Source organism: Octopus bimaculoides, chromosome 8 (assembly GCF_046866305.1).
Source record: "Octopus bimaculoides isolate indiv1 chromosome 8, ASM4686630v1, whole genome shotgun sequence".
Taxonomy (NCBI): domain Eukaryota; kingdom Metazoa; phylum Mollusca; class Cephalopoda; order Octopoda; family Octopodidae; genus Octopus; species Octopus bimaculoides.
Window position 1 is genome coordinate 38,682,859 of NC_142935.1, and position 23,374 is coordinate 38,706,232.

A 23,374-nucleotide genomic window follows, 5' to 3' on the forward strand; every position below is an offset into this window, starting at 1 on the left:
AATTCAGAGTTTCTGTTTAAGGTCGATTTCTCCTTAGACAGAATAAAATACTTTTTCACTTAAACATGGCAGACATCTGATAGAATTTATCTGCGAGCCCTATCAGCTTGGCTATAAGTTTTATAAAATTGTGCATGAATCTTTAAAATAACCGGACGAGGTTCTTCAGATGGTTAAATGTATTTAGACAGACGCGGTGCTGACATGATTTCAGGATATTAAAATGAATTCTTGTACAAGAAAAATCGATTCCTCAAGTGTTTACTAATAGGAATTTGAAATTGTCAACCAGGCTTTACATTAATTATATTTCCGTAAGCACATCTCTGCTATACACACCTGAGATCCCGTATCGATGACACAACAAAATACTCCAGAAATTTCAGCAAAAGTGTCTAAAGCATATGTTAAACATCACTCGGAGATCTACACCGGACACACAATTGATGAAAAAGGAAAGATGTGTGAGTATGGAAGCTCAACTCATCAATAATCGTATGTGTTTAGTTAGTCATATTAAGGTCATCCACGAGCCGAAAAGGAGTTTTATGACAAAAAATATATTAAGACCCTCATTGAGGAAATGTGGCACTGCAGCGACGAAAATGTGGATCTAAAACGTCATAAAATAGTCTACAGTTTAGGAAAATATGAATTAAGCAATAAATAATGAAAATTTAGACAACAGCACGAAGTTGAAATCCTGCATGGTAAAGGGTCCAAAAATCTTCTCGTATGCGCAGTGTGGTTTCATTACAGCTTATATACATATATATATATATATATATATATATATATATATATATATATATATATATATGCGTGTGTATGTGTGTGTGTATATATATATATATATGTGTGTGTGTGTGTGTGTGCGTGTGTGTGTGTGTGTGTGTGTGTGTGTGTGTGTGTGTGTGTCTATGAACAACACATGAAATTCATGCAGATTGATATATCAGGCTACTATTCTATAAATCCAATGGTGTTGAATGTTGAGTAAGGCCTTAATGTTTCCTATGAGCAATTTTACTTTACTTTATATGATAGCCGACTCTGATTTGTTTGAGCTGTATGCTACATTTTATAGATTATGAAGGCGGATTCTGGTCCTGTAAATAACCAGAATAAATAACAGAGTAAATAACTTCGATACAACAATGAGATCTAGTAACTCGGCACAAGTTTCCTAAATTAGTGGTAATATCATTACGGGGAAAAAAACTCTCTTCATTCTAAATAGATGAAGCGTAGGGGAATAGAAAGAAATAGGAAAAAAAAATTACGTTCTTTAATAACACTAGAAAAGGATTTTCTTGATTTATCGCTAGACCTAAATACTGGTTTATATCCACCATAACGTAAAAGTAATGAAAACCTAACTTATACGAATAACATCTGAAATCATCTACGCTCTGTTAACGATGCAATAAGTTAGTAGCATGTCATATAGAATCTCCAGGCGTAGCACAAATGAAAGAATTTTAACTCACATGTAGATTACTTTAAAGAAATATAAAGAAATACAAAGCAAAACATTTGTTAAATGATTACTAAGTGTTTGAGTTACCGTCCGAATCCCATTTTGTGAAGATTTCTAAATGGACCTCAATACTAAAATATCAAGAGTACATATATAATGTATTTACAGAGTATTTTTTCAAACAATATGAACTTTTAAATTTTGGTTTCTTCATGAAAGTTTCAGCTGGAGTACCTGAATATCTGCTTCTATTTATTGATATGAGAATATTTTGTGTATTTGAGATTTTGACTCCATTAGTACGAATATGAAAAGAGAAAATATTTAAAACTATTATTTTTCAATTGTTCATTCTTGTATATAAAAACACAAGCAGTATCATTTAAGTCTCTGTGCGTATAGGTTCATTAACTTAAGTTATTCCTGTATGTAAGTAGGATATGCCGTTAAATATCAATAGCGACTACGTCTTCTTTGTCTGTATAGGTCTGCGTGTGTGGGATTATGTGGGCGTGAGACCACTGCATTGTCTGATAAATGGCATCTGTTACCTGTAGTGCCAATATCTGGCTAAAATTAGAGTGGTACGTCAGGAGACATGCATCAAAACGTGCGCTCTTACAATGTGTACCTGTTAAGTGTTGTAAATTGCTTATATCAGAAGGAAGCAGTATAACATTTAAAACGAAATTGCACACAGTTCTATATTTAAGAGATGAGGAATTATATACATTATTTACATTATTTACATTTGATGGATATTTATCCACATCTTGTTTGTTGTTAACACAAGGTTTCGGCTCATGTACCCTCCAGCTTTCATCAGGTGTCTTGGGGAAATTTCGAACTTGGGAATGAAGCTTAGGAATGAGAACCCAGGTTCGAAATTTATCCAAGACACCTGATGAAGTCTGGAAGAAGAAGAAGAAGAAGAAGAAGAAGAAGAAGAAGAAGAAGAAGAAGAAGAAGAAGAAGAAGAAGAAGAAGAAGAAGAAGAAGAAAAGAATGAAAGAAAGAAAGAAAGAAAGAAAGAAAGAAAGAAAGAGACAAACAAACAAACAAACAAACAAACAAACAAATGTAAGTAGAAGAAGAAGGAAAGAACACAAAGATGAGCACGAAGGGGAGGTCAAGGAGGAGATCTGCTTTTCTTCGTTTTCACTCTCATTTATATTCTCGTTTAATCATTGGTTTGTTACCGGATATGATAGTAACATCCTGTCATATCCTATATACCGTCTCCCTATTCTTTTGTTTTCGTTCTTTTTTTCTTATTCATCTTCGTCTTCTTTTACTTCTCTTAATTCCTTTATTTGACTTCGTATTCTTACTGCCTAAGACTTTCCCTCTATTTCACCACAATTATTCTTATTTATATTTATTATTTCCTCCCCATAAACAAAGTACTGCACTTGACAGCTGTACAATGTTCCAAACCAAAGATATTACATAACTTTTCATATAGAAGTAGCGCGTGCAATGGCGTTAAAATCAGAGTGGTAACGAAACAATTGTAACTGATCATTAAAGATGTGCTAATGTCCTTTTTGTCATCATATTTGGATTATATTATACTCTTCAGTAGCCCCATTCATTGGTTTTTTCTGATGTGGTACCTGGAGTTTTTACAACAGCAGAATTTCAATCATACTTGAGACAACAGTTCAAAAATATAGAAAGCCTTCAGCTTGGGGTGAGTATTGCATTTAAAATACTCTAGTGTATACATACATACTTACCTATACACATATAGAAGCTTTGTTAAAAAAGATCGCCTTGCATCGACGTTTTCTGGATGATTTCGATGCTCAAAACTCTGATCAATTTCTTTTTTCTACCCTACCTTTTGTTTGACGCATAACATTTGAGAGAAATTCATAAACGGAAATTTGAAGAAGCTCAGCATATATACAGACACACACTCATATCGTGAACAATATTGTCAGTGTGCGTCTGTGCCCAGATAGGATTCTAACCGGTCCGTTAATGGCTCTCGGCTCAAGGATATTCACAATAATGTTTATCTACCAGTCAGCTTCTGATTCGTTAATGAGAAAGCTGAAATCATCAACGGTAGTCGTGCGCTCATTTCAATATAAATCATTATAGTTAAAATATGTTATAGTTTATAGCTATCATATATATTACTACACCTAATATTATTTTTCGGAAATACTGCAAGTATAGCTTACTTATTCAGGTTAATGAATAAGCAACATTTCACATTTTTTACCAATATCATGTTTGGAGGCAACTAAAGATAGTTTGTGTATATTTTATTGGTATTGTATTGCAAATATGTAAGGCGTACGTGTAGTTATGTGATCAAAAGTGTGCTTCCCAACCACATATTTTCAGGTTTTGGTAGGCGGAAACTGAAAGAAGCTAGACATATATATAAATACATACCTACGTGGGTGTTTGTATGCATGTGTATATGTTTGTGTGCGTGTGCGCACGCCTGCGTGTGTGTGACAATCGGTGTTGATGCGTTTACGTTTCAGTATCTTAGTGGTTTGACAAAAGATTCCGATAGAATAAGCAACATGATTTTTAAAAATACTAGGATCCATTCATACGCTCAAAATTCTTCAAAGCGGTGCCCCAGCATGACCGCAGTTTAATGACTGAAACAAGGGAACAGATAAAAGGTAAAAATATATTTAAATCATAATTTTGTTATATCTAGGCAACAAAATTGGCACTCCAAGTAAATATTGTCATTAATAAGTATTCCATGCGTTGTTAAACATTACAAAATCTAGATTTAGATAAGCTTTTATTCTTAGAATGCATTACATGACGTCACATTCATGCAGTCTCACCATGTATTTGGTTTCTAATACGTTCTTTTAATCACACAGTGATTATAATCTTACTGGCGTTACTATAAGTAAACATACGTTATGCATAGAAATCCCTCATATGCCCCTATCTGCATATCAATTTGTTCTTTCTAATATACTTTGTATAGCTTTGTCGCAAGAGGCAGTATGGAGAGGATACAGTCTTTGAAGTTATAAAATATAGTGTTATAATATATTCCATGAAACTGACACTAGGTCTGCTTTGTTATCTTCTCTGCTTCATACGGAGTTGCGCAGCAGTCTTTGAACTCGGATTTTTAGAGAAACGAAACGAAGAATAATTAGGCGTTCAGATTTGACCCGCGATATTTTGTTTCTACCATCAATCTATGTCGTTTTTTGCAATTTACACAGGATCAGATTAAAAATCTACGACATCCGAACATCTCTTTGTTGATATCAACTGCTTTATTGCAGACAATATTTCCTATATTTTATTATCATTTATTGAATCAACTAAAGATTGTTGCGCATGTATTTCCTTTGCTTTCGTTGATTAATTTTTCTGTTGATTTGTGTATTGTAAGCATATAGTTAAATCCTTATGTCGTTTTGTCTATAGTACATATTTGAACGGAAAATAAATTATACAAACAAAAGTGATGTCTCTTAATGAACGTTCTATATAGATTGCTAAGGTTGTTCTGCATTCATTCGCTTTGAATTTAGATATTAGAAGAACAAAAGTAAGTGATGAATATAGACTTGCTTCACGATATTTCGATTCAGCTAATAATCTAAGCTGCGTTGTTCTAATTTACAGGGGTCAGATTATATTCATTTTTATATATTCATTTTTTTAAAAATCAGTATCAGTCGTTTTAATAGAGACAATAATATATTAGTTTCAGGAATTACTAGCTATATGGATCGATTACCTTATATAACAAGTAATTTATTTAATCTAGTGGGTAATTTATATATCTCCTGTCCATTGTACCGAACAGCGTAACTTATCTATTTTCATATCTATTCGTGATTCACGTTTGCTTTACATCTGAGCATGAATAACACAAACACTAATAATATTCCATAGTCGATTGTCGAACATTCTAAGTAAAATTGTTCTTTTACCTTGTCAATAATACATTAGCTGATTATCATTAAGTTGTTTCTAGAGTTTGCATTTATAAAATATTATTATCATTCACATTAAATTTGATATGTATGTCGACATAATTAATGTATTGTCTTATCTATGCGACACCGAAAATAAATCTCATCATTAATGTATTATTCGTAGCTTTGATAATAATTACGAGACCAAAATTAAGATAAATTTTAGCAGTGAATCAATGCCTACTAGACGAACGAATAGACTTCCACTTTTCCTAGCATTTGAATACTCATTGCCTCACACTATTAAGCTGAAAATATGATATACTATGTAAGCATCCAATTGTCCATCTCGAATTCATTTCTTTCTTTCTGTGTGTTTCTCAGATCCCTAACATGTGACATTTGCGCTTTTGTCCCCTCTATTAGATGAACACTTCCTGTTCTCGTGGCCAAAGATCTGCAGCTATGCATACATATGGCATGCTACTTATCAGATTCATTGGTGGCCTATGGGTTCTTGAGAGTCTGGGCAACCTCTGATAGTTTAGATTTTGCTCTGCTGCCACAGAGCGTTCCAATTGACCAGCAAGACACTTACGGCCATTTCCTCGTATTGCTTACAATGAAACCCCCTCACTGACCTGATAGGCAGGCCATAATTACGTCCTCAGTATAGCTAACTTCCGACTCCTAGCGAATATACTACATTCCTAATTCAGTGAAACAGTCTTCCACAGGGTCAATAGTTCGGTTTCTTTGTAGCTTAGTTGAATCTGTCAGAGCATACGCGCCGCTACTGTAGGTACGGAACAACCATTGTCATTATTGCACCTGTATGAGGTATTGAACTCAGGTTTGGCCACACTTTTATTTGAGAAGTACATCAGAAAATGGAGATATATCTCACTATGTCTCTTCGTGTCATATCTAGAAATGATGCTCAGCGATATTGACTGGATAGGTCACGTTGAACATCAACAGCGAGCTACTAACAAACTTCCGATTCGCTCATGATATTGCACTCATCACGGAAACCACAGATCAGTTGCAGACAATGCTGACATAGCTAGATATCAATAGCACATAAGTAGACCTTAAATTGAACAGCATGAATATGAAGTACATGCGGATTGAAGAGATCATGCAAGGGCAAATGCAGGTGGGAAGCTATGAAATCGCTGAGGTAAAGGAGTAGGTCTACTCAGAGCACACAGTAAATATGCGGCGAGATAGTGATGTTGAAATCTGAAAGAGAATAAGGGTGACAGTTTATATACAAACTGCACTCTAGCAATTTTTAAACCTTTTTAAGGCTATCGCAAATTGTAGATTGAGTGAGTTCATTAAAACCTTTGCATAATTTCATTTTATCATATTTAGTTCCTGTCCATTTTCACTATGTTGCACACCTACTCAATCATCCCTATATATCACTATGCTGCCGCCTTCTATTTCGTTGTTGAGGATATATAAGACGTTGAGACCAACCAGATCCGCTTTCTCTCCTCTATAATATCTCCTCATGACCTCAAACAGCTCATATCCATTTTTTTCACGTAAGAAATATTATCATGAAAAAGCAATGAATTGTTTTTGTACATTATCATAACTCTATTTCTATATGTTTACTAAATTCGAGTACGTTTCAAGGGCGATTTTGGGGAGGTGGAAGTGTAAAACCCTGCAAAGACGAACTGAATAAATTTGCATTTGGAGATACCTTAAAAGCGAACAATAATAACATGGAAAGAAACGACAAAATAAAGAAAGAAGTGGAAGCACACTGTGACTAGAGATGTATAAAAAATATCTGATAGTCTGGTCGATACAGTGATACAGTGATATTAATACGTAGCGAGAAATAATTCTGGTTCTACAAACAGGAAAATACAACTTAAAATACAAGTGTATATGAGTGTGACCATGATAAAGCGGCATAGGTAACAGAGTGACTGAAGTTTCGTGTGTTGTCATAAGGTGGAATGGTATGACGAAATGAAGAAGTGGAAGCGCATTGTTATCAATGAATTTTCTTGAAATATTCTATAGGTGCGCTGCTACATAAACATTTTGTAAAGTTTGATGAGGAACTGATGTGCTGTATGATATTAAGTATTATAAATTTTTGCGAGAATAACAGGATTTCAGAATATATAGAAATATCAGAGGACGTGACTTATAAGAACTTCTAAATTTCTATCTTCATTAGACTGGCCCCGGATATTTGCAAGAATTTGCGTTTACTCTAGATCAATCAATTCCTTAATTGGTGATGGATGACAGGCAATTGAATAGCCAACGCTATTAGCATAGCTCGTGAGAGAGTTAAAGTTATTCTAGAAAATATCCTCTGCACTAGCTTCAAAGAGGGCCAAGATCATTTCAACTGCAAGGAAGGAGAGCACCTCAGTTTTGGGGAGACAAACGGCATTTTGCATATTGAATATCTTCAAAAATGGCCACAACTTTCAATGGACAGTGCTATGCCAACTTCCTGTGGCAGTTACAAAGGGTATCAAAAACAAGCGCTGAGGAAAACTAAGAAAAGGGGGCTGTCTCATCGGGATAATGTTCCAGCACACAAGTCTTTGGCTTCATTAGCTGCTATGTATGACCGTGACTTGATTTGTCTCAATCTGATTATCATCTGTTTCCGTACATGAAATAAACACTTGGGAACACATGGAAAGATAGGAACCAAGCACTGCAACACCGGTCAATGAAGTGTATGGATCGCAAAGGGTATTATATTGAAAAACGAAATCATTTGGTCACATTCCATTAGAGTATCTTCGTCAGCATATGAATCCTTCAGGTGACCCACGTATATTTACGTATGTATGCATGAATGTATGTCTATGTATATTTACATACAAACACACACATGCACAGACACACACACATATCTATATACATACATACACAAATGTATATATGCATACAGATTAATATATGTGAGTACATTTATCTCTACCTCCGAAGAAGAAGATCATTTGTGTGTGCAAGCATATATTCTAATTGCATTAAAGAATTTCATTTCACTATCTGTCAAAACATTAATAGTAAATAAATTTTCGTAGGACATGTTGAAATACGACATGACATCTAAAATATAAATTGAATACATAAACATACACACATACACACACATATATGTGTGTATTACACACAAACAAGAAGAAATAAATGCTACATCTATATACAAGAACAAATTTTAAAAACATTTTCAAAATCTCCAGATTTATTAAGCGTTGAAACATATATTCAAATAGTCAAATTTTCAAAAATTCATGTTTGTCAGCCTTTCCTTCATTTATTCGCAAACAACATTGATACCACTTCATAACAGAGCAGAATTTGTATTTATTTTCTTTTCTAGTACGCAGTTGATATATGACAAACACCCGTGTGTATATATCTCCCATTCTGTATATATATATATATATATATATATATATATATATATATATATATGTGTGTGTGTGTGTATGTGTGTGTGTGTGTATGTATGTATATGTATATATATGAAATGTCTTGAGTCTCAGAAAAAAGCGAAATATGGTTCAATGCATCAAGGCTCAAAAGGCTTGGAGGCTCAAAACTTTTCATACACACCTCGTATGTATATATATATATATATATATATATATATATATATATATATATATATATATATATATATATATATATATATATATATATATATATATATATATATATATATTATAATATATTATTATTAATATCAGGAAATCAATATTAGAAAATTCATCAGAAAGATATATACATGTGTAGAGTAATTGTTGTATTAAAACTATATGTAAAAATATATGTAAATATGTATAAGTATAAGTATATAATATAATAATAAATATATAAGTTTAAAAATTTTGAATTAGGTTTTAAATTATCTTACGGTCGTTTCACAAAAGCTCTGTTCTAATAATGGAATCCTATATTGATAAGCATTTATAGACAACTCTTCTGCTCTTCAGAGATATAAAATTTTGAATTTGTATAATTTATCGAATGGTATTTTTTAAAAACATGAAGTAATATCATAAAAGGTGTTTGTTTGAACTATCAATCCAATATTAAAAGATAAAAGTTACTGCTTTGCATTTTGGTAAGTACACTTTACTATAAGACTTTAATCCATATTTTCTTCTTTGGTTGGTCTTCAGTAATGATCCATAATAGTTATGTGTAAAATCCATTATATTATCTGTTTTTGATTTTTGGTAGGTAAACTTTAGTATGAGAATCTTGAAATTCATATATGTCTCATTAGATTATTATATTATAAAATATATATACAATCGCTCGTGTTAAATACATAAATAGCATTAATACTTTGATACAACAGAGCATCAATATAAATTCAGTATACAATATTCTCATTGAATATATTTAACTAAAAATGTATATACATACACACATATATATATATATATATATATATATATATATATATATATATATATATATATATATACATATATATATATATATATGTATATATATATATATATATATATATATATATATATATATATATATATATATATATATATATATATATATATATATATATATATATATATATATATATATATATATATATATATATATATATATATATATACATATATATATGCGTATGTGTGTCTGTGGGTACGTATATATATGTATATGTATGTATATATACGAGGTGTGAAAAGTCTTTAGCCTAAAAAAAAAATATGGTATATATTAATTTATATATATATATATATATATATATATATATATATATATACATTTACATTATTCCTTCAAATGTATTCAGATTAGATGACTTGATTACTCTCATTTACTGAATAAGTATCATATGTATATATATATATATATATATATATATATATATATATATATATATATAAACATAATTAAGGGATCAGCAAACAGTTGCTTCACCACATACATACACACACACACATGAAGAAATAAACGTCTCTATATACAAGGACAAATTTTTAAAACATTTTCAAAGTCTCCAGATATATGTTTGTCAGCCTTTCCTTCATTTATTGGCAAACAGCATTGATGGCGCTTCATAACACAACAGAAATTATATTTGTTTTCTTTTGTAGTACTCAGCTAATATATGACAAACACGTGTGTATATATATCTCTCATTCTGCATATATATATATATAGAGAGAGTTATTAATATTTCTCAGTCTCTCTAAAGGAGACTACGGCAGCGGTACTGGAAATTAATAGTTATCGCCAAGCCAACATGGCAGTCCCAAAATTAGGACGAAATCTGCCGTGAATTAGCTCCAAGAAGCCATCGCCTCTAACTAGCTATGTGACACACGAAACCTGTGTCCTTTATAACCTTCGAACAGGGGAGGTCAGCAGTGTCCCCCTGCTGGTTTGGCATCTGCAGACTAGTTTCAGGGTGTTGCCCCTTGTCAATGCAGAGCAGCCAAGCCCTAGCCAGGCGGTACTGCTGACTATCTGCTCGAAGGTTATTTATCTAATTTCAGTGGAATCTATCTACTGGTTTTCAGAAATAGAGTTATTAATATTTCTAAGTCTCTCTAAAGGAGACTACGGCAGCGGTACTGGAAATTAATAGTTATCGCCAAGCCAACATGGCAGTCCCAAAATTAGGACGAAAGCTGCCGTGAATTAGCTCCAAGAAGCCATCGCCTCTAGCTAGCTATGTGACACACGAAACCTGTGTCCTTTATAACCTTCGAACAGGGGAGGTCAGCAGTGTCCCCCTGCTGGTTTGGCATCTGCAGACTAGTTTCAGGGTGTTGCCCCTTGTCAATGCAGAGCAGCCAAGCCCTAGCCAGGCGGCACTGCTGACTATCTGCTCGAAGGTTATTTATCTAATTTCAGTGGAATCTATCCACTGGTTTTCAGAAATAGAGTTATTAATATTTCTAAGTCTCTCTAAAGGAGACTACAGCAGCGGTATATATATATATATATATATATATATATATATATATATATATATATATATATATATATATATATATATATATATATATATATACATATATATATATGTATATATATATATATATATATATATATATATATATATATATATATATGTATATATACACGCAAATATATAAGAGTACGTGTGTCAGTGTATTTCTGTATGCGTTAATTTATTAACATTATTAACAATAATGATCTTCATTACAGATAACACCGTAATTATCCCCATCCCACCCTATCATATTTAATCACTATTAATCTCATTATCATTTTCTCAAGCAACTTACGTATTGTGACCCCCCCCCCCCCTGAAATACATATTCTTTCTCAAATTTGTGCGCCTTTAAACTCCGAACTGTCACTCAATTTGCACGGTACTCGTTTTACAATGATACATTTTAGTACTATTTCGGTTTCGTTATAAGTGCGTAGACACAAATTTACATCGTTTGGGCATGGGATTTTTATTTTCCTTTCATTTTACTTTCATTTCAGATCACCTATAATTAAATAGGTGAGACATTAAACTAACATTTAAATTTACACTATTTGTTAATATTTTATTAAATATTTTTAAATTGAATACTAGAATTTCGAATGGGAACAAGGTCGATTTCTTCGGAAAATTAATCTGCTGAATCGAGTTCAGAAATGGAACGGAAATGACCTAATAGAATGCATGAAAGAGTTTTATATAAACTAAGGTACCATCAGAATATGGAAAATGAGCGAACGAAAGTTCAAGCGAGTATAATCGCTGGATCTTAAGACATTCGCGTTGTTGCAACAATCTGAATTATTTTGGACAGAATATGAAACCTATATATATTTATATATATACACACACATGCACGCACACACACACACACACACACACACACACACACACACACACACACACACACACACACACACACACACACACACACACACACACATATATATATATATATATATATATATATATATATATTATATATGTAACGAAGCATTGGCGAAAAGTAGTCTTTAGGTATGAATAGAATTTAGGTTAGTTGAAATATGTTTGTCACATACTTCAAATGCTTCAAGGCAAATACACTCAAGTTACCGTAAAGAAAACTGTCTATTATGGTAAAAAGGTGTGAAAACACACAGTTCGTTCAGTGTCGCCACCTGTGAGGAATCTGACATCGATGTTTGAAGTTTTTTGACATTTGTCAACTAGATGTACCTAAGAGAGGGAACTCTCGATGAACTTAATAAAGCTGTAACTTAATATATAATTCAGTCATTACGTTGACCGTTTTTGCCCCGGTAGACGCCCCCGATCAAGGTAAATAACGAATTATTGGTGCAAAGCAGTGTTTAGATATGATTAGAATTTAGGTTAGTTGAAATACGTTTGTCAGATTATTTACATGTATGTGTGCGTGTGTATGTCTGTATGTGTGTCTGTGTTTGTGTGTGGACGTTGTAAATGTGTTGTGTATGTGTGTGTGTTTATGTGTGTGTGTTTGTGTGCATATACCCAGTAATTGTTTATATCCTTTATTAAGTTACCAAGTGGTGAAATTTCATTTGTGTTAGCGTTCTTTTCTTAATAGTATCATTAAACCTAACTCCCTCGTTTTACACGTCTCGCGTTATTGCTCTGCAGTGTAAACTGTAGGATATCTCTGCTTTATTAAAATCGCTCAACAGAATAAAGCTATTGACTTTCGCTGGAAAGTAATTTTTTTCCATAAAACACGTCAAGAACGCTATATGTCGACAGCAGTCTATGTTCTTTTCTAGAAATTAAATTATTACACAATATCAAAATAGAGAATTCTCATCCAAATGCGATATAGTATTTTTGTTGAAGTGGAAATTTTCAAATGTTTCCTAGCGACAAAAAATGGAACCATCAGCTTATTCAGACGAGAAAAAGCTGCAGTTATAAGGTTTTAGATAGCTTCTAACAATGGATCATGGAGAGAAGAGAATCTCAGATGGAAATCTGCAACGGTGTATATTCCTACAAAGGGATGTGTTGGTACTATACGGTGTGACGGATTAATTCTGTCACTCATGAAGCCGTAAATGGAATCTCTGAGGGTTTTTTTGTCTGAAGTTTCGGTCTACTACATTCGAGAAAGATTTGATGAGGCCGAGGCTTTCTTAGGAACGTCCCTACTCAAGCTTCTGCGTTGGGTTATTAAATTTAACCACACGGTTTCAAAATGATCTTATTTGCACAATGGTGCCTGTGATCAAGCTATGACATTACTCTCTATGATACTAAATGAACGTCTGTTAAACCAATGAAGAATGATTTTCTGTTCAATGTTTGTAAAGCAGAGTGTGGAAAGAGAGAGATTGACTAAAATCTTTCTTAATGCTATTATTTTATTGACTTAAAGACAATGCAATAAATGTTTAAGAATACCCGTTCATTTGTGAAGTAAAACTATAATAGCAACAAACTAAATTTCATTCTCGTGACCTTTTATTTTAGAGAACATGTTAGTTCGTCTGTTTTGAAACAAAAACGACAATGCTTCCTGCCGTAAATAGTTTAATGAATTCATATCTTTTGCCGTGTGTATTTATTATCTTAAATATATTTACACAAAATAAAGAAAAAATTATGTCATGTCATACTGAGTGCACTCCAATTCCATTGATTCCTTACTCTTCCCTGTCATCCATTTTCTCTGGAACTAAGTTCTTTTTGTTCATTTTTCTTCAAGGTTTGTGTTTATCAGCAGTTCTTACGTATATGTTCGACGGGGCCCGCTTTTTCTTCTTTACAATGAATTGGTTTCTGTTGTGATAGTTAAAGTACAACGTCATCATTTTTCGCTAACAGTCCCACCAACTTAAGATTGCATTCTTTAATGGTTTCTCTTAACAATAATATATTTCCATACAAATCACTATTCAAATTGTAGGTACCATGTTCAATTCTTACTACAGTATTCCCAGATATTATAAGTTATTTTCAAACTTAAAATCTATAAATGATTTCAAATATCCGGTGTCACATTAGATTATATAAATATGAATATATTTTCTATAAATTCATTTAAATGAATAAGCAGCATTTCTGTATTGTGTTTAGCGATCTGTGATTGCATATATACTCTCTATTTAAATGCATCATCGTTTTAAACGAAAAATACATTTCAAGCACTTATTTCTGATTATCATTTAGTGAATGCTGTAGAGTTTTCAGTAAATATACCCGAGTTATTAAATCTTTATTTCAACTTTTTCTACCTTTTATTTTTATTTTTGGGTGCATAATATTTTCTTTTTCGGGTAAATTCCAACTTTCAGTGGTGTCTACACATCCGAAGCTAAACTCATTAAGTTCCCGAGAGGTTCCGCGTGAGAAAGACTCCTTTATATGATTAAGTCATAAAACACAGGTGCAATTTGTCAATATTGAAATTACTGGAGTGATAAATCCTCGTTTAAGATTTATAACCATTCCCTAATCACAATAATCATTAAATCTGCAGCAGCATTATAATTGTACTCCAAACTAGCAAATCCGAATTCTGAATCTGAAAGTAAAGAATTTTAAAATTAGATCTCTTCCAAGCATATCAAATTGGATACAAAATAGATGGCGTGGAACATTTGCTGTTCAAATTGCAAATTTGAAACTATTGTGTAAACCTAGCAATTATTGTTTGTGACTTCAACAAATTTAGCTAGTTATTCTAGAAATTACAGTCAAATGTTTCATCGCCATGTGAAATATATCATGCTGTAGTCAATATACGCGTACGTAATCTTATATATACAGGAATTTGTGTCTTGTTTTACTACTGACACTGAGCTATTCTTGACTTGACTACATTGTTCGGAAAACATCTGTCTCAACTTCCAAAACAAGAGTTTACAAAAACAGAGAAACATGATTTCATTAGGATAAAGGTAAATAACTGTACAACCTGACGTGTAATTCGAGTTGATCAAGGCTTCACGCGCTAAAACGTCTATTATATAGAATATTTTTAGAAAATGTGAAGAATTATATTATGGATAACTATATTATGAAGGATTATATTATGGAGCTTATTTGATTTACAGTTTCAGTTTTATTGGAAACAAATAGTGTTTTATTATCGATAAATAATTTAGGATCCGTGAAAAATATTGATAGTGCAGTTTAATTTCTTAATGGATACAAGAATATAAATTTCACGGGAAGGTGAGGTGTATGAATTCAAAATTGAATATGGGAAATACTTGAGAGTAATTAATTTCCAAAGTGCACTGTTCTCTCTACTATTCTTGAATATATCATTTGCTCTACAGGAATCATACTATTAATTCTTGCGATTAATTTGTACTCGGGCGACACTGATGCAGGGTGTAGAACGTTATTTTATGTGCCAGAGAAGAAAACTTGTTCAAGTAGGACGCTTATTTTTCTAAATAAATTTATAAAATATTGTTTTACTTCTAGTGACTAAACGATACTAAATAAGTTAAGATACAACCTAACGTTTACTAGCACAAGTACAAAAACGTCTATGATCGAAAAGCCCAAATATACAAACTATATTGTGATGTAATACATCCAGGCAGAATTTATGACGTTTCATGTATTCCATGAGAGACTCTTCGGTATTTAATATAAGGCATTTCATTAATGGCATCTTAAATATCAGCTGTTCCCTGTAGTCTCTAACCCAATGTTGACAATAAATTAGAACCGTTATTCACATTATTTAAGGCTTTCTATTTTAGTGAGTCAAAATTCAACGCCGATAAAGTTTGAGCTCTGAATGTAGACAAATTATTCGAAATGCTGGAGCATTTGCTATTCGCTTTCAGACTTGGAGCAATGGTCTAAAATATGAGATAGCTTATATGGAATAATAGACACAGGTCATCACTAAGCTCCTTGAGTTCTAGATTTTTACCTTAAATTCTGTAATACTTCGGCAATTTTCACCAACTGACCAGTGTTATTGAATGCAAGGCATCAAATCTCGTCTGTCACTCTAACAGAGACAGCCGAGAATTCACTCTTTCATAAAAGCGAATAGGCGTCCGAGGGATTCCATTTCATGAATAAAAATTTCATTGATACATGTTATAGTTTTTGTTTGAAGGTCACTAGTTAAAGTAATATACAATAATATTTCTCACATTCGTCTACTATTCTGAGCACTAAAGCTCCATTATGTTAATATTTATCCTGTATAGGGTGTTTTGTTCATTCCTTCACCTATCCTTCTCTACAACAAAAGGGAAGATGGTTTCTTTAACAGTTAATGGTCAGCTACGAAGAAAGAGAAAGAGATTAGTTTTCATTCTGATTCTAATCTGCTGCAGTTCATAAATTAGTGGAAGGGAGAAACACACACATATATATATATTGGTATTGTTGCAGAGTGCAGTTATTTATTTAAAGTAAGGTAAAGAGGTAATCCAGTGGTGGAAGATACTGCCAGCAGAAAACTCCATGCATTATGCTGCTGCTTTTATTATAGTCGCATTCTACATAACACATGATTGATGGGAGTCTGAAAAGGACGAAAAGAGAGATGTTTTTCAAGTAGATGCCGTAGTAATATGTTTACTGTGCTATTATTAATCTTGGCACTTTAGATCCATTTGCTCCCTTCCTACCTAACCCTGAACAGATAGTCGGGTTAATCACTGTTTTCAGGAGCTCTGAAATACCTATGCTAAATGCTGTAACTTTATTATAGAGCCGTGATATATATTGAAGGAATACTTAAGGTGCATATATCAATCAATGCAGAATGAAAACATTTACTTTATCTTTCTGGATGTGAGAATGACCTGTCAGGTTTGTTCAAAGCTGGAGATGAGGAAGAGAAGAGGTGAAGTGAAATAGAAAAGAGAAAACAGAAATTGATCTTATTCCCATAGCTGCAAAGTTTCGAGAAAGATAGGGAGTATGTTACGATAATTTAATCATTTAAACTTACCGAAGAATTGGAAAGGAGAAATTAAATTTGCGAGAAGAAAGTTATTAATGCAAAGAGATAAAAGATAGCTGTATTCACTATTGTCTTCAGGCTATATAATGTAGAAATTATTTGAACGCAGCCAAGTGTTTTATTTTGAGTTTCAAAAGACTTCTAACAGTTAAAAAAAAAGCACTAGATGATGAAAACAAAAACCTGTCAAATTTAAAAACAATATAAAATTGTTAATGTATTTTTATTTATATATATTTGTGTTATTTTTGACACATGAAAAAGTATCTGAGTTTTGATAGAACTTTTGAGAATTGTAACTATTTAAATATGTTACAGTATTCTTTTAGTTGTATATTGTTATATTAAAACTTAGATCAAAATTGTTCTGTATCATTACAAGAATATATTATAGTGAGCACGACGTGGCAAAAGTATCCACTGTGTAACCGATTAACTATTAAGTACATAAGGACGGATATATTAGATTTGGTGTCGAACACTGCTGGGCTTCATATGATAATCGCTTGGTAATCTCCGATTGCTACTATATTTCTATTCGCACTTATCATTTCACTTCAACAATATAAAAGAAATGAGGAAAATCCAAGATATCGCCATATATAATATAATTTATTCTTTCAAGTTGTATGGCGGTTAAATTAGTGAGATATCTTCAGAAATAGCTAGCAGCTTTTGATTAATGGATAATGTTGATTAATGAGACATGAAACATAATTCTTGCTATATGAATTAATTTTTTCATATATAAATAACTTAAATTTCAAACATGAAATTCGGTAATGTACCTAATTTATATTTAAATTAGGTACAATATATATTTTAATATTTTCATTAATTAGTATTTACGTTATCACTTGTAGGTATTCACATTAATATTATAAGGAGAAGCTAGTGGTGAGAAAACTAGAAATAACCTAGAGTTGAATGTGATCATTGTCTATGCCTTCATACTGATAGTTGTTATTTTTTAACCCTAGGTTGGCTTTCATTTATCAAGCCTAAGATCAAAGGCATTCTATTCGTGATATCAGGTTTACATTTACAGACATAATTCAAGGGTTTTGGGAGAGATTTGGGTGCTCTTTTTATCACATTTGCTAAGCGCATTAACACTACGTCATTGGTGGTAATTTGATGGTTCTATATGTTGTAGGTTCAGGTACAAGTTAGACGAATAGCTGAAGGTGTTTGACGTTCTGAGGGTTCTTTGATGTAAAGAGTAGCCGCCCTATAAAGCTTCATTAACGCAAACACGTAACAACTATCTTGCAATGCTTCTGATTTAGTTTAAATAACGTGTGTGATTTTAAAATATTTTAGATTTTTCGATAATATCGAAAAGCCATTGTTTTCAAGTAATCTTAACAAATGCCCCAATTGTATAGCGGAGAGAAACGTTTATTTACATTCTCATTCAGTGCTACAGTGTATCAGACGTCTTGGTTGAAATGCACAAAGACATTTTCTCATTCCACACGAGCGAGAGCATTATGTTAATCACAAATAATCCCCTTGCTCGTTGTGAATCGAGAAAATGCTTTGCAATACACCTCAATTCTTTGGAGATATCAGCTCGTATTTTCACTTTATTCTTGCGAGGCATCATCCTGTATCTGCCGCTGCTCTATCGTAAAATTCATGTTAATTTGTCATATTGACACCCAATCACACTTCTGTTGATAACCACTGAATCAACGGTGGAATATTTCTCGTACGTATTTGTTTGGCTCAAGAGAAATCAACTAAGGTTGTCTTAGAAATAGGTAAGATTTGATCTCAAACTGTAGTAGATAAGTAGCTCTATACAATTTTTTGATGAATACCTGAGAATTTATATTACTATAAATATCATTGCATTAATAATGCAAAATCCATCCACACAGAATCGTGATACATTTTACCTACCTAGTATTTCACGTAAGTGTAATATAATTTCTTTTTCGTGTATCATATTCATAAGAAGTACAAAGCTAAACGAGAAAGTTAAACTTAAATATTATTACATCCTATTTTTATTTTCTGTTTTAGATAGTTATAAATCAAGAGATTCTTCTTGTTGTAAACATTAACTAACTTTAAAGATATTTTCTTGAAACTGCTGTTGTAATACATGAAATATCAAAAGGAATGAAACCATTAGCTAGTGTGATCCTATAAGTATACTGAAAGAAAGAAATATAATTTTACAAAGCAAATTGAGTTGCATACGTTCGGCCCTTCTTTTTCATCTTTATTAATATCGACATTCTGAAAACTCCTTTTAAATTTCTTCACTAATGTATAATTTCGTTTTCAATCGATGTTCCCTTTGTAATAATCTCCAATCTTCTTTTCAACATTGTTTTCCTGACCTCCTACCTTTTACGTGCACATATAATAGTCTGTTGAATCTCAGAACAATGATTGACTTAGAGCAATACACATCAGTTTTAACGAACGCATCTCACATCAACGAATGTGTATTGTAACATCCACAAACGATCTCTATCACCCTCTCCATTATGCGTTAAAGTATTACTTCGGATACATATCTCATATAACAGTTATCAGCGATTTGCTTGTTTATACTTAGGTTAAAGTGTTAGAAAATAAATAACTTCAAATAACATCATTATATATAATAGATTTCGTTTTGTTTTTAACATAGCATATTTTAATTTAACTTCTATAGAAATATTTACTGATGTTTAAGAATACGGGTCAGGAAAATGTAATATATATCGTATGTAAGTAATGGCACCATTCAAATAGGCTTCTGAATAGTAAAAGTGTGAATTAATTTCAAACCTTATATAATTTTGGTGTTTGACTTTGTAGACATGATTATACGCTATTTTCATTCTTAAGAAATGGTTTTAAAATAATACGATTATTTCTATAAATTATGAATCGTAGCCTTAATTCCTCGTGATGCAAAAATTATATTTTTTTAATTTTTACTTCATTTCCTCATAAGAAGCATTGGAGGACCCTGTTACTCATTAGCGAAGAACTGAGTACTCATTGACAAAATTAACAGAGATGAACGTCCTTTATATATATATATACTCTTACTCTCTTTTACTCTTTTACTTGTTTCAGTCATTTGACTGCGGCCATGCTGGAGCACCGCCTTTAGTCGAGAAAATCGACCCCAGGACTTATTCTTTGTAAGCCTAGTACGTATATGCTATCGGTCACTTTTGCCGAACTGCTAAGTTACGGAGACGTAAACACACCAGCATCTGTTGTCAAGCGATGTTGGGGGTACAAACAGACACACAAACACACACACATATATGTATATATATACATATACATATATACGACGGGCTTCTTTCAGTTTCCGTCTACCAAATCCACTTACAAGGCTTTGGTCAGCCCGAGGTTATAGTAGAAGACACTTACCCAAGGTGCCACGCAGTGGGACTGAACCCGGAACTATGTGGTTGGTAAGCAAGTTACTTACCACATAGCCACTCCTGCGCATATATATATATATATATATATATATATATATATATATGCAACTACACACGTGTTGTTGACGAGTCCTTTTCCTTCTATCCTTTCCGACGAAAAGTTAAGCTGGAAACGTCGTAAACTCTGTCTTTACACTGACGGTCAAACCAATACATTCCTTCTGCACGTCCTCTTCTTGTCTGTTATTCTCTTCTTGTTAATTTTACTGTTCATTTGAAATGACTATGTATATATATGTGTGTGTGTATGTTTCATCATTTAGATATGAATATATGGAGGATATTGTCAGTGCGTGCCTGTGTGTGCTACAGACAAATGACTCCTACTTTCGTATCAATTCTATCTATAGCTGAGCAGTGTTATCTTCAGCGATAACCTAATATGTATACCAATATATTTGCAGTTTTTTACAGGTTAAAATATGTTTACATATATATATATATTAATTAATTTAATTTGGCCTTTTTTATAGGGAATGAGCTAGTTTCTCTAAAACATTTTAACAGACAAAGGGAAATACATATGTTGATGTACAACTATTAAACTGCGATTGAAAAGATCGCATACGAACACAAAATAGGTTTATTCTTGTTGCAGAGCTGATGTTTCGTATCAACTTGTATTGTAGGTAGCGTTATTGGATAAGGTCATTTATGTATTCTTTTAAGCATTTGCAAGGAAAAGAGACACGTAACCAGAAGACTGATTGATGTAACTTGACGCAGCGACTAAATAAATTTGTTAGGCAAAGCACTAAAATAGATTCAACGTTGGAGTAATAGCTTATTGCTGTAATAAAGCTAATAGTTGCGTGTTAATTTTAATTTTCTGTCAATACAGCTTGTTAGAGATGGTTAAGGTGATTTATGTGAGCCAAATCCTCCGCAGGATCCCTGGTAATAAATTAATTTATGGGGAAACAGTATGTCTAGTAAGTATTAATGTTTCCTGTTTCTCTTATAATGTAATATGTTTTATAATCATAATTGTTTAGTAAAATATAAATTTTGATTTTCTGGAAGACTGGTTGAAAGTATAATTTATCTCTGTACATATATGAGAATCACTGCTTTAACTACCCGTTCCAACAATGCTTTAATTGAAGTTAACATTAAAGGCGAAATCAGTTGAGGTTTACATTTATAGCTTCATAAATACATTTCCTTCTCTTTCACTGATGGATGAAAGTATTAAAGAAAAACGACAATCTAAAAATCTCCCCACTTCCCACCCATCTTCCTCCTCCTCCTTCTCCTCCTCCTTCTCCTCCTCCTCCTTCTTCTTCTTCTCGTCATTATTATTATTATTATTATTATTATTATTATTATTATTATTATTATTATTATCATCATCATTATTGTTGTTGTTGTTGCTATTGTTATTGCTGTTGCTGTTGTTACTGCAACCACTACTATTACTCTAATAGTATTACTTTTACTATGTTGTTATTATTATTATTATTAATATTATTATTATTATTATCATTATTATTATTATTATTATTATTATTATTATTATTATTACTATTATTATTATTATTATTATTATTATTATTATTATTATTATTATTATTTTCATCTTCATCATCATCATTATTATCATCATCATCAACATTATTATTATCATCATCTTTTATTGGAAACATGAGTTAATAATTCAAGGAAGATTTATATTCGGCTCTAATAGAAATATTCAAAGAAAAAGCTGAAATATTCTCGGATTTTATCAAAGTTGGCTGTCTTTCATTTATGTTCTAGTACAGCTCCCATTTTCGCATAGGTTATATATAGATGTATTTGATAATGATAGAAATTATATATTCTTCTGTGAAGACTATTTCTCAGAAGAGTTATTACGCAAATAATATGAATGGATATCAAAACGAAAGAGATGTGTTGTTGAGAAACATGAGAGATATAGCTCTAGAGACAGAGGACAAGGGAGATATATAACAATAGTTATACAGTTATATTGAGAAAAAATGAGGAAGTAGTAAAGAGAAAGTAGTAAAGAGAAACCATAATATGAAAATGAAATATATATTCGAAATATGTATCAAGAGAACATATTTATTGATCAAAGAGACGTTCTTCTTCCAAGGAAATGGATATAAAGAAGTTAGAAATATTATAAGGCATCGTTTTAAGAAGAAACATTCGCTATGTGATAATGGCATGAAAGAACTCGTTTGTCGCAAAATAATTTTATTTGAAGCGCTCAAAATCTACTTTTTCCGGAACGAAACGGCCAGAATAGTATTGCAATTTCATAAAACATAACCCCTGACTGGAAATAGGCCAAGCAATAAGATAAGCAGAGACGTTACACGAGAAATAAAAAGATAATAATCGATCAAATATAGAGTGCAAATATATTTAATATGTCATATATTGGTGAATACCACAATGGTGAATTTCCAATAATAATAGTATGTTGGTTTGTATACACAACCTGATATATTGTTCTACTTGTACATTATATATTTGAAAGCTGCGGAAAATGCGGGAAAGCATCTTTTTTTTAATATTCTTAAAATGGATAAA